A 14,044-nucleotide genomic window follows, 5' to 3' on the forward strand; every position below is an offset into this window, starting at 1 on the left:
TTAGTTTTTAGTTACAGTCTTTTAGTTTACAATTGTTAGAAATATCTATGCAGTTACATTTATATTATAATTATATATTTAATAAAATAATATTTTGTCATTGTATCCGTTTTCATAAAAATAAGTGTAATCGATTTCAGAACGTCATTCGTTTAGCTTTAAAAAATAATAGAAGATGTTTCCCGCGCAAAATTTGAAATAAAAAAATGAAGGTCACTCATTTAATGTGAATAGGAGGTTATTGAACTTCAGGATTACAAGATTTATAAAATTAACTAAATAATAAAAATGTTAAAATAGAATTTAGCCTTCTATTATTTCTATTACCATGTTTTTAACTTGAACTGATGATTTTTTAAAAACGCTGTATTAGCTGTCTCTTATTTATAAACAGAAACATTTTAAACCGATTTCAATATTTCAAACATTGAAAATGGCGATATTTACTTTTTTAACCCAATTTCAATTTTGGGTTTGGACAAAAAATTGTATAATGAATGTTCAAAAAATCTTTAACTTCCTTTATCCTTAATTAATTAACATAAGCCTAAATGTATGTTTTCATATTTTTAAATTTCCTTACAAACATTCACCGGGTGAATTTTTAACAAAGGATGTTTCGTATTATTTGTATGTCAGTCAGTCATTATAAAATATTATTTAGTACATAATAGTCTTCAAAAGATGTTCATCATTGCTGAAGACACAGACTCAGCTTATAAATGTTGAACATGTAACTTTAGGCGTCGACTGTACAGTCATTTCGAATATGCATTCGTCGCAGACAGGCTTTCATATCTCGTATTTGTGACCGTTATTTTCCGTGCCTTTGTCTGAGGTTTGCCTTTTGACGAACTCTAGGCTGTTTTATTGAAGACTTACTTAGTAGCATGTTTTAACGACATGGACACGAATTCAGTTTATTTAACATTGTACTTTGTAACAATTAAAATTTTCAACGATAATTTGAATGAAAACTCTTAAGCACCAAGCAAACTTTTTAACAAATACAAATATGTTTTATTGCACATCATTTAATGAAATAACATACATACACAAATGTAACGGATACTAGTCTATTGTACAAGATATATTAGCCAATAGTCATTTGAAGCAAAGGCAAAGTAATGGCGACAAATGGATAACCAACAGGTCTAAGGCCATGTAGTAAGCCCCTGCCAATATTGGGTTCTAGCCTGACCCAGCAGTAAACACACCTCAGATATGCAGCCTTAAAAGTTAAAACAAGGCAGATTTAAATCTATAAAAATAATAATTAAAAGAATTAAATTCTCATTTTTAATACTTAGCCTTTAAATAGAGTACTCATATTAGATAACTGAGAGAACTTGGCGTTGGAACGCTGACGCCGCATCCTAAACTTAAGCGCTGAATTCGGACCCGAGTGCTTGACAGCATATTGCGGTTTGACAGCTACACTTGGCGCCCTATTTACTATAACTATGTTAGGTATGTAATTTAAGTATGTGAAAGTTTCGCCAATTTTTTGAGTGCATAAAATTTTTCAAACCCGTGACAACTTTTGATTATTTAATATATCCTTACATACATATATAATTTATTTTAACTAACATGACTGTATTTTTAACTGTTGAAAAAGAGTAACTACTGAGTTCCTTGCCGTTTCTTCTCGGTAGAATCTACATTCCGAACCGGTGGTAGCTTCACTTAATATAGCTTATTGATTCAAAAGTGCTTGTAAAAGCCTACTCGAATAAAGTATATTTTGATGATGCGACATTGGTATTTAAATTGGTATTCAGCACACAGTTGTCCAAAATAAGCATAAAAGTAAAATTGATTCTATTGCTAGTAAAAAAATAACACGTACAGTCAGTTTTCCTATCTTATCAATTTAAAAAAAAAACCAATCTGTCAGAAAAAATAATTACGACAGAATGCTTGTGTTCCGAAAAATTCGTATCAAACATAATCGTCATAAACTCGACTTCTAAATGAGTCAGTTGGTTTACTTAACAAGTTATTTAGACGGTAACTCTTTCACACCCTGTAATCATCATTTGGAAGTTGGGTAACGAGGTTTGTGACGTCATAACTTAATTACTACGAAATTAATAGCCTATCCATGTAATTTGCGTTTGAAATGGAACTGTTGCTGAAAATCTTAATTGGAGTGATTTATTTAAAATCTCTCTGTTATTATTGTAAAGGTGCGTTCCCACGAACGAAAGATTGATAAAACTTCTATTAAGATTTGCTAAAAATATTTCCTTAGTTGTTTTAAGGTGAGGTAGGTTTAAGGTAAGGTAGGTTATATTTGTTATCTATATTATATGTACCTGTACCTTGATTATTTTCCACAATAAATGCTCTTGTCAAATATTACGATGTTAAAGGTATAAGGATCTTGATTATATAGCAAAAAAAAAAAGTTTACATAAAAATAAATAGTTTCTGTAGTTACTTTACCTAGCGATAGGTCTATGTTCACCAGTGGGTAAATCCGGCGTACCTGAGCTCACTCGGCGTCCAGGACTCCGGGGAGTAACGGACCCCCCCACTTTCCATTTTCCATCCCACTTTTCATCACATGGGGGAAAACCTTTTTTTTCCAGCGAGAAAAAAAAGGTTTATGTTCACCACCCGGTGGCTATCTAAAATGCCAACACCAAACTCCAACTCTGTGCTTCTATTGCTGTGCTATATATGTGTGTAGTGATAAATAAAGTGATATATGTGTGATGGTGCCCAGTTATCATGTGGGCGATTTGCTTGCCTGCCATCTTCAAATAAATTTAAAAAAAGATTGTTCCCCGGATACAGTTCCCCGGATACAGTACGGTAATATCTATTTTTGCAATTCGAGAAAGTCAACAAAAATTACGTAACGTTCTAAAAATAATTTTTCACCAACGCTTAACAAGACAGAAGTTAGCAGTTTTCCTTTTGTCGAGAAGCTGCTTTAGAAATCACTGAGTTCGAATATTTGTACAATACAGTGAATTTTAGTGATAATTTCGTAAAAATATCTTCGAATGTCTCAATTTATAATTTGGTTCAATAATTAAACAAGGTTTATTATTATATTTAATATTAAAGTCACAAAGTGTAATTTCATAAAACTTCCAAGCCGAATAATGGCTACGGGAACTAATCTTAAGAACTAACTGCGCGGGATATCACCGTACACACAGGTGAACTCAATATTCCCTCGCTCTCATGATCCCATGGGACGGCAATTTGACACGAAGATTGATAGATCAGGCGCGAATACGAAAAAAAGACGACCATTTTGTATGCAATCGTTCAACATAAGATTTTTGAAGGGAGGAACTTTAAAATTTTTACTACCATTGATATTATAAATATACTATTGGAATAATTGTGAACTGAAAATCGGCTACTAGGTGTGTCCAAGTTTCATCAACGGTTCAATTTTTTAAATTCATATACTGATAGGATTTTACGTTTTTTTTTGCTTTTCTTATGTTTGGTGAATAAGCCTTTTTGTTATTATTATTAGCATACAAGACTTAAAGTATACTTCTGTTACTTGTATCAACGCGATAGCGTTATTCAAGAGATTAGTAAATTGTCTCCTACTAAAAATACGTGTATATATTTTATTACTTGAATCAGCAACGCTTTATCTAATTGTTATTATTTCTGTTTGAGTATATTAGTAATGATATAGAAGTAGAAGAAATAAGTATGACGTAATCCACTGAAGTAAAAGCCTTTTATCAATTTAAGGAGAAGATTTGAAGATTGTTTTATCATACTTCGCCATTTTTCGGTAGAATTGTATTCAAATTAAACACATAAAAGAACAGTGTATCTTTCGACATCTAATTTTTTCTTATGCATATTTAAATAATATAATAATAAAACTTTTTTTTTATTTCCCTACAAATACCCCTCTAAGAAATGTATTATTTCAAGAACGAAAATATAACGTAGAAAAATATGTTATATAATATTGGAAAGTTAAATAATCTTATTTTATAAGTAACTGAGCATTGCCGTTTCATCCACTTTAAATTAAGACTATTGAAGTTACAAGCGTGAATTTCATGTACGCATAGACAATAAATACAGAATAGGTATAATATTACGTTATCAGAATAAAATGATACCGATGCCGTACAAACTTGAGAAACAACTGTAAAAACGTCAGGGCATTGAAATCAAAGGGTCTTTGCTCTCGATTGTCAAACACAGACGCAAAACTCACACACGTTAACGAGTTCTGTTCGTGTTCGTAAAAAGGTTTTATATATTATAAATCGCGGTTGTATAAATAATGATATTTGTTTTAAATGTTCGTTTAATATTTTATTCAAAATTATGTATTTATATAATAATATATTATATTATTTTTAAAGGTATGATTGTGAAGAATAAATCCGATTTGAAACAATATTATTGCGTCTGAGAGTTCGTTTATTGAGAAAGGTTAGAGGCTATATAACTTTACGCTGCGACACTTAAGATCGTTTCAATAACCATAAACGTCAATAAATAAGGGGATCTATACGAAACATACATATGTAGGTATATTTATAAGAACTGATTCATTTAGAGCTTTTTCTTAATTCTAAGTGATATATATCAAATAGAATTTGATGGCGTATTATTTATTACGTTCTATGAGAACAATCTTTGATATTTAATTTTTGAAAATAATTTAATTTAAAAAATAGCCGCGACTACTGTTTTTGGCTTATTCGGAAGGTCCATCTTTGGATGACTCTTTCCAGCATCGTGATAAATTATGACCAATATCTACCAAATTACTCGAAAAAAAAGTCTAAGTGATTATAATAGAAATTAAACGCGGGTAAGACTGTGGGGCACATATTATGTTATTATACCGAAGCCAAAGAAGATAAAGCCTACAAAGATTTTACTATAAAACTACTATTGTGTGAGAACTTATTTCGTACCTCACTTCTTGAAACGTTGATTATCGACTTACGGTAATACAATATTTTAATGAATGTGTCATACAGTGTTATAAGTATTGTTAATCCAATTTTACTTTTCACTCTGTGATTTTTTATCATGTTCTGCGGTTAAATTAAATGCTTAGTCATTTGATACACAGAAAAAGGTGCGTTCATAATACACGCGTGAGTTCTACATTAGTAGTTAATAATTTTGAAACTGTCATAAATGTATTCAAATTTTATAAGTTGTTAGGAAACGTAATAAACGAAAAAAAAAACATCATAATATAAGTCTTAAGATATCTAAATTATAAGAAGATAATAAGGCTTGAAATGTATGAATATTTACATTTAAGATTAAAAATGAAATAATTTATTACTAAGCGACGTATAAAAGATACGCCAGCACATCTGTAATCGTAGAACCATTTCAACTTCAAATGCAGGCTCGTGTAATGCCTTCATATGACGTAAAGTATGTTTTATGTTTATGGAACTATATAAAAATGATAATAAAATGTTTGGTATGTCTAGACTTTTAGAACTAATGTCGACATAATATGATCTCGCCGACAATACGTATTAGAGATTAAAGTATGTCTGTGTGAATATATGTATGTACATATAAATATTTTATAGATTAAATTCCTTCGTCGGATCTCATTGTATACAGTGTCGTTACTGTCGGGATTTTTATTCAGTTTTTTTACAATATACTGATTGATGGATAGATTTGATGTATTGAAGTGGAATATTTTATAAGGGCTTCAATAAGCTCTACCACAAGTAATAACTATCTAACAAGGAATCAATAAATTCAAATATAACTTCACATGGATAAATTATAATTTTATTTGCATATAATTTTGAGATACAGGCAAATAGTATACTATTTCCGAGGACATCGATAGTCAGTAGTTTAGATAGAAAGTATTTTTTACCTTTTTTGGGTATATTGTAGAACGACAGTAAGCCTTAATTTATTGCTTTAATAAGCGGATGTCCATATCAACCACCTGATGGTAACTGATTACTACTGCCCAAAAACATTGGCGCTGTCAGAAATTAACCTTTCCTTGTATCGCCAATGCGTTACCAATCATGGGAACTATGGGAATGGGAGGGAATGTTATGTCCCTCGAGCCTCTGGCTGGCCACTGGCTCACTGGCGCACAAATTGGAAAACAACAATACCATACTGCTGTTTGCCCGAAGAATTCCTGTCGAATAGGTAGAACTTACCAATGCGGGCTTACACGAATCTTTTAATATTAGTTTATATATTATGAAACTATGTACTACCGTATGTGATTTTAATTTAGAAAATTTTAATAAACGCTACACATTAACTAATAATCTTTAATCGAAATTTAACGTAATTACATCAATAATAGTAGACAAAAATGAAAATATAAGTATTTTATAAATAAATGATACTTTTTAAATTATTGTAAAAATTTTTTTTGTCTATTGTAAATATCCTACAATATTATGTGGATAGGTTCTTCTTTATAAATTATGTTGTTTGACATAATGGCATTTTGTGTGACGTACACTTAAAATTGAGTTGTGGACTCGAGGTTTTTAAATCTAAAAAAAAATAATAAAATAAATAATCACCTCAGATTATTTTGGTTATTAAATTAGGTAGTATTGGATTTGTTATGAAATCCAATTACATGTTTAACAATACGAATATTATGTTAATAATAAATAATATTAGGCTAAGCGGATTAAACCTAATGAAATAATGTTCTGTCCGATTTTGGTCATGGCGGCAAATATCAACTGATAGTACGTAGTAGTCATTATAGTAGAGTAGCAGTAGTGTAGAGGAGGGCATAGCATATGAGGAGAGTGCAGAATGTATTCCGATTTCATAGGACTACCAGAGCTGTCTTTGATGTTTAATCAGAGTGAGATCTGATAGTTCTGTGGGACGATAATCTGTCAACGACTTACGTCAACCGACGAATTTACGTTTCAAATGAGGCACAGGATTATAATCACAGATTTAGAGTAAGTTAGATACTGCATGTTCATTAGATAGTATGAAATATAACTATGATGAAGTCACCCCAGCCATACCTAAACATCATATTTTAAAATGAGTACTTTGCTATTTGAACAACAAAACCTACCGATAGTATTACATCAGTTTACTCGATTTAATAAGTCAGTTGTATGGAACTGGTTTAAAATATAATTTCGAGATACTTCTTTGATATTTCAAAAGATATTCTCTGTATGAATACAGCTACGATTAAATTTTACTGTACTATTTATGAAAATATGTTAAATATTCATTTAAATAGTTTCTAATTACCAACTGAAACCGAGAATGAACATTTAATACTGACTGTACTAAGACTAAACGTAAAAGGCGGTCCATTTCACCACACTTTTCTATTTAATGCCAAGAGCAGACGACTAGGAGTGCGGGCGGGGAGGAAGAAGGGGGTTTTACGCTCATTTTACATCGATGACAACCAGATGCTTAGACTTGTATTGTTTCGCATAAAAAATCAAGAACATCTCACGAATTATTTAAAAAAGAGCCATCATGACTAACTAAGAATCTGGCTCCGCCCATTTAATGGTAAAGCCTGCCTTTATCGATGATTCTCAATGGTCACCACGAATACAAAAATAATTTCATTATTAAAATAAACTTGTTATTTTAAATTAATAAGTAAGTATATTGGGAAATTTCAATGTAAACAATAAACACGAATAAACTAATACATAGAGAATAATGAGCTTAAAGGATCGCTATTATTATTAATAACATTGTCTGTTTTCCATATTACATAGAAAAACGTAGATAAAAGAAATACCGTTCACGTCGTCTTCATACGGTCGATATAAAATATTTTCTCGGTCCTAATTATTAATTATACTTGTCCGCTTTTATTCAAAAACTATCCTAAAGATAAAATATCACCTATCCCATGTGGGCATAATGAGATTGATGTATATAAAAACCCAATAATGGCCGTAACGATCTTTTTGTCCTATTTATCGACGTTATCCTCTCAAAGCCGTCGCTTGAAGCATCATTGATTTTTAGGGCAATACTTGACCCCTGCTCGCGTCTAGAGTTCTTAATAGACTTGTAAGTTAGGCACAAATGAGGACGTTCCGATAGTTCTCTGGATACTGGCCAAGAGCAATTATATTAAATGTCCTGTCTGTTCTATATTCCGGATTTAATGCTATTTTGTGTATAGATTTAAAACTACTTCTTACGGTATCTAATTATTTGTATATACTACTAACCTTTTCAGTTGTCAAAAACAAACCACTAATCCAAAATGGCTGATAATGTCTACATATAAGAAACATATGTGTACCAACATAATAAAAAGAAAAAAACGATGATCGAGTGTACACTGCCCGAGAAAATTCAAAATTCACCTTTTCTTTTGAACAGACCTCGTATATATATTTAGACAAAGCTGAGAACGCGGCGACAAATTTTTTTTCACACTAAGTATCAAAGTAACAGACACGCACACTAGTAAAGAGGCCAATGTTAAGGATGTAAATTAACTTATTAGAGAGCGTCTCGCTGGTCTACTGGCTAAGTCTATACGGCTTATTCTGAGGTTCTATCAAGTCCCGGGCTCATAAAATGTTATTGTTGTTTTCTGGGTCTGAAATATAAATACTTAGCAAATATTTAACGATACTATTTTCTAAAATAAAATAGTAATATATAGAAATATAAGAATGACAAATATAAGCAACTAGTATTTAAAATCAAAGAATACCAAAAATATATATGTTTTTGTAAGGAGTTAAAATTATAAAAGAGTCGAATTTTAGTATACGCATAATAAGTACTGTGTATTACTGATTTGATCTGAGCTTTAAGCCTAGGATTTCGAGATCCGCAATCCTATAAACTAGCCACTTAACCAACGAGATCAACCAACGAGAGTTTTTTAATTATATTAATAAACAAAAAATTCAAAACATGAACCGAATACTGATGTCCGCGTCATGAATTTTTGATTTTATCTTTTATATACTGTTGGATCAAAGCTTTAACAACAATTAAATTATACACGAATATTAAATTTCTATAAAAGCCTCGTCTGTATGAAATATTTATAAATGAACCTTACCTTTGATATACTGTTTCGGATAATAACGAACTGTTTTATTTTTATTTTGATAAGGCAGATTGGTATACTGCCTAATCAAATGGCTACAGAGGAGCTCTTTAACGGCCAACAAAATAGACACGAATATATATATAATAATATAATAGGTATACAAACTTTTTTTTTTACTATTAATTTATTTTTTAGCTATGAACTAGTAAACAATTTCATATATAATTCAAATTAACCTGAACGTAACCTTTATTGTAATAGAAACTTAAATACGACTTAATATCTTGAATTTATCTATTAAGGAATACATTGAACATAAGTTTAATCCTCCACACAACAAGTCTACGGTCCTTGCTTCGTAATTCTATGTAACTAAGCCGGGTCTTAAGTGATCCTACGTCTAATTACGTAATCACAGGCAACGTATGCCAACACGAAACATTAATGGGGTGGCGGTAATCGCACAAAACAGTACGGAACTAACTAGAATGTTGCCTGCAAACTAGTTAGGAACAAAACACCTTCCGTCTACATGACTTATTGCTAAACATCCTTTATTATTCATTGGTCTAAATACTATAACTTATATAATTGTACATTTTATTTTATTTTTACGAAATATTTTTGTTTTGTTTTTATGGTTAGCTAGTCTTGTGGTAGGAGGCCAAGACCGTTAGGGTAGGTACCACCCACTCACCAAATGTTTTACTGCAAAACAACAACTCCCAGTATCGTGGTGGTTTGTTAGCACAAGGGACTTAACACAGTTCCCATGGTAGTTGGTACATTGGCGATGTAAGGATTGGTTGGAAACTCTTACGGCGTCAATGTCTATGAGCAGTGGTGAGCACTTACCATCGGTAGATGTGACCGTGCACCAACCAATGTTATAAAAAGAGACTCTAACTAAAGTCATATCATATTTATTCAGTTTAGTTAGATACTACTAACTATCCATGTATTCAACCTTGTGTTTTGTTTTCTGATTTAAAATTTGATTGAGCTAGAATTATTAGAGGCAACAGAGACATGACATCTCAGATGGATTGTCGTGTAATTAAATTATGCTTACAGCCAGTCTATGTTCGCTCTTGCTTCACCTATTATTAAAAATGTAATCAATTTTATTTTCATTACTTATTATATAAATAGAGGTTCGAAGAAGATTTTATTAAAAAAAAAAAACAATAATCTTACACTTTATGAAATAATTACAAAATTAAACAAAAATACAAACTCATACCTATTAAATTACATAACCTTTATACCAAAATAAAACACCAATCGGCTATACCAAAACTACTTTTAGCTACCGTTCTGTACCAAGCCAACGAGCAGAATGCCCCTTAGTACGGGCGCCTTATAAATACATTTTTTTATAGTAGAAATGAGTTTCCTAAATATATTATATGCTGATTCGGCCTTATAAGAACTTAAATTGTTATCTATTCTTTCTTTTTCTAGCTTCCTCTTTTTAGTGTGTCTCTCTAGTTCGCCATTGTAGCCTCATGGTCGACGGCGCAAGGGAGTTAATTATCTATAGACAAATGTGACTTAAAATCCGGTAGGTAATTTGTTTAACCAAAATACAATTAAAATTAGGACTTTTTAACTTTTCCGTTTCATAAATTGAAATAATTTGTAAAGTACATTGGTGAAGAACGCATATGATTCGATACAAGATTATAGATATATATGACAAAAAAGCGTGGAGTTTATGCTTGTTGACTTCCAGGCAGGAGACATTACATACATATATAATTGTATTTAACTAACATGACTGTATTTTTAGATGTTGAAAAAGAGTAACTACTGAGTTTCTTGTCGGTTTTTCTCGGTAGAATCTATATTCCGAACCTATGGTAGTTTTACTTAAAATAGTTTGTTAAATGACGATTCAAAAGTGCTGGTAAAAGCCTACTTGAATAAAGTATATTTTGTTTGATTAGTTTAGAAGTTGTGGGCAACAGAATTAAAACCAATTTAACAATTATCCTAAAGGGTTACGCGTTCTCTAAATCGCCGACCTATTTTAATACGGTGATCGAGAATAATTTTATTTTTCAAACGGAATATTGTTTTTTATCCAATGATAAAATTAGTAATTTATATAGGTAAATCAAAACATGAACTATGTGTATACTGTGTTAGAATTAATTAGATTTCAATAATTGTTAAATTTTAAGTTGTTAATTGTCAACATCCGGTTTTGACTAAACTAATTTAGATCAAACCGGATGTTGCTTCAGTGGGGGAGTGGGCGTGTAAACGTTTCATACTAAGAGTAAGCATATAGGTAATTGGCATTCTTAGTTTAATCGTCGGAATGGATAGAGCAATGAACTATTTTTGTATCAGTTTTGATTGTGAAAAACTTCAGAATAAATAAAATATTGGTTGTGAGGAAAGTTTTTGTTTTATTCTAACAACTATGTCTTTACCAAAGTTATTAGCAACTTGTAAACTATAAAGTAGTGTTCTAAAGTTCGTTTAGAAGACGTGGGTGCTAAGCGTTTCTATCGGGAAAATTTTAATTTTATCTCTTCCATATAGAACTAGTCGTTACCCACTTCGATGGGGGTTAAATAAACCTGAAAGAAAAATTTGTGGAAGGATCAACGGAATTCAAACAATTAATCGCGAACAAAAATCTAGTAAGAAAATCTTTCACATCAGTTTTGCTCTTAACATAAAGTATCTTCATACATTCAGAAACGTTATCGTCTTATTACTACAAATATGTTTTCATTTCACGTCTCGTTTAATCTAAGCACGTTCGGATCATAAGCTTAGTTCAGGCGTATTTATTTTGTCGCCTTTAAGTTACAGCGAGTATAAATTATGACGTTCTAAGCGTTTTGTTTGTGCTCGTATGAAACGTTAATTGTAAGGCTAAGATAAATACGCATGTGTGAGTGTATTCCGTGTACGTGTTAATATATGAACGTGACAATTACTGACGTTAGCGTTTGGTTTCTGCTTGTATTTAAATTCGCTGTCATACGTACGTTTCGCTAGTTGTAATTAGAATGTAGATAGTATGTTTTTAGCCGAGATGGGCTATCTCGGCTAAAAACATGATTAGAACAAGTGAATTTTATTAGATGATCAAGCTGATTATAATAAAAACAATAGTATCGAAGATTGCCTCTTATTGGGATAGGTTTATTAAATATTTCTATATATTTTAAATAATTAATTATTAAATTACTTTGTAAAAAGAAAATTTAAAACACTGTGTGACGTTTTCATTTGATTAGTAGTACATACTTAATTTAAGTAGATATAAGGCACGTGTTGGATATATTTTACGAATTGTAGGGTACACTGTTGAAGATTCAAATAGATAAAAATTAATATCACAATACATCTCAGAAAATAAATACTCAAATGCAAATATATGTACGTTTTCCTCAAATTTTCGAATTTCGACCATTGGACATTTACTTTTTCCGTCTTTTTACCATCTGGCTAGGTTTGTAAGGTGAATGAGCCAGTGTAACAAGCACAAGGTACATAACTTCTTAGTTCCCGATGTTGGTGGCGTATTGGTGTTACGAGAAATGATTAATATTACTTACATTGCCAAAGTCTAAGGGCTTAGTCTAAAAAAAAGAACCACTGAGTTTCTTTCGCCGATTCTTCTCAGGTCAGGGTGTTTCCTTTTCCGAACTGGTGGTATTGTTTAATTTGACTATCAATAAGTAAGTGTAATGCTTCTATATTGAAAAAGGAATTTGAGTTTGAGTTTGAGTTTACCAAGTGAAACTTAGTTATATTATATTAGTAATATATTCTTGTTTGGATTAGGATGGAGTTGGTATATCTAATAATAATAAAACCGTATAACTAAATATAAGGGAAGACTATAAAAATGAAAGGCTAACAGAATTTTTCAACCAAAGTGCTATTTTCGTAACACTTTAGTGTTATAACGATGGTAGTTTGGCGTCTAACATTCGAGCCAGTGTTGGCATGAACCAGATAATGTTGGAATATTTACTGAAATATATTTTTATGCCGATGATTTTGTAGGCAAAGATCGTTATGTGATAATCCTACTCATTTTGTTTAAATACTACATGGAGGTATGTTATCTTCGTTAGGTTATTTTTTTTTTAATGTTGTCATATCTTTGTTTAAGTCGTAAAATAAAATCTATAGTTTATTTTTAATTTAAATACGAAAGAGAGTGTGTGTTACCTCTTCACGTTCAACCAAACCTAATACGATAGCAAATCAAAAATTATATTACCATTTGTTAATTTTACTTTAAAAGTAAAGTAAATGTTGTAAATGCTGAGCTAAGGCCTCCACTCCATTTGAGAGGGTTTGGTATTATAAAATAACTTAAATGTTAATAATACATATTTTCATTTATTTATTTTACTATGAGTCTGAACGCTATTGACAGTGTCTACGCTGAATTTTAATTGAATTTAGTTTAACTTCATCCCCTGTATTTTCTTTCCGGTCGAGTCGATTTCTCCATCCCATTCAAAGTCAAAGTCAAAAATCTTTATTTAATATAGAAGTGTTTACACTTGCTTATTGATAGTCAAAAATCTACCACCGGTTCGGAATTTAACACCTCGGACCTGAGAAAAACCGGCGAAAGAAACTCAGCAACATATTTTTTTTTTTTTCATTTTACTTGTACAATAATAATTATATTTTAATTATTACATTAGTGTTGTAATATCCTTTAGTATCCTTTTATTATGAGAGTGATGGTACTTGTGTTAGCGCACACTTTTATGTCCTTAGCAGTTGGTTAGTGTAGATCAGATACATTCCTGTCTTAGTACCAAAACACCAGGATGCAAGAAGTGTTTTAGCAATTTTCCATTTTCGCCTAAAATTATTTATAGTGGCCTTCTGGGACGCTGGACGGTGGTCCAAGACTCAACTATCATCGAATGGGCATCATCATTCCACATGATTAAGGAAGAAGGGGAAAGAACAAACGAGTTATACCATAAATACATTTTA

General features: G+C 31.1%; 1 protein-coding gene across 1 annotated transcript in view; it reads left to right on the top strand.

Moving 5' to 3' along the window:
• The window catches only part of LOC125072835 (pikachurin-like), a 194,201-nt gene that overhangs the window by 63,370 nt on the left and 116,787 nt on the right, over window positions 1-14,044 (top strand). The window lies entirely within an intron of this gene.

Source organism: Vanessa atalanta, chromosome 22, assembly GCF_905147765.1.
Source record: "Vanessa atalanta chromosome 22, ilVanAtal1.2, whole genome shotgun sequence".
In the NCBI taxonomy this organism is placed as follows: domain Eukaryota; kingdom Metazoa; phylum Arthropoda; class Insecta; order Lepidoptera; family Nymphalidae; genus Vanessa; species Vanessa atalanta.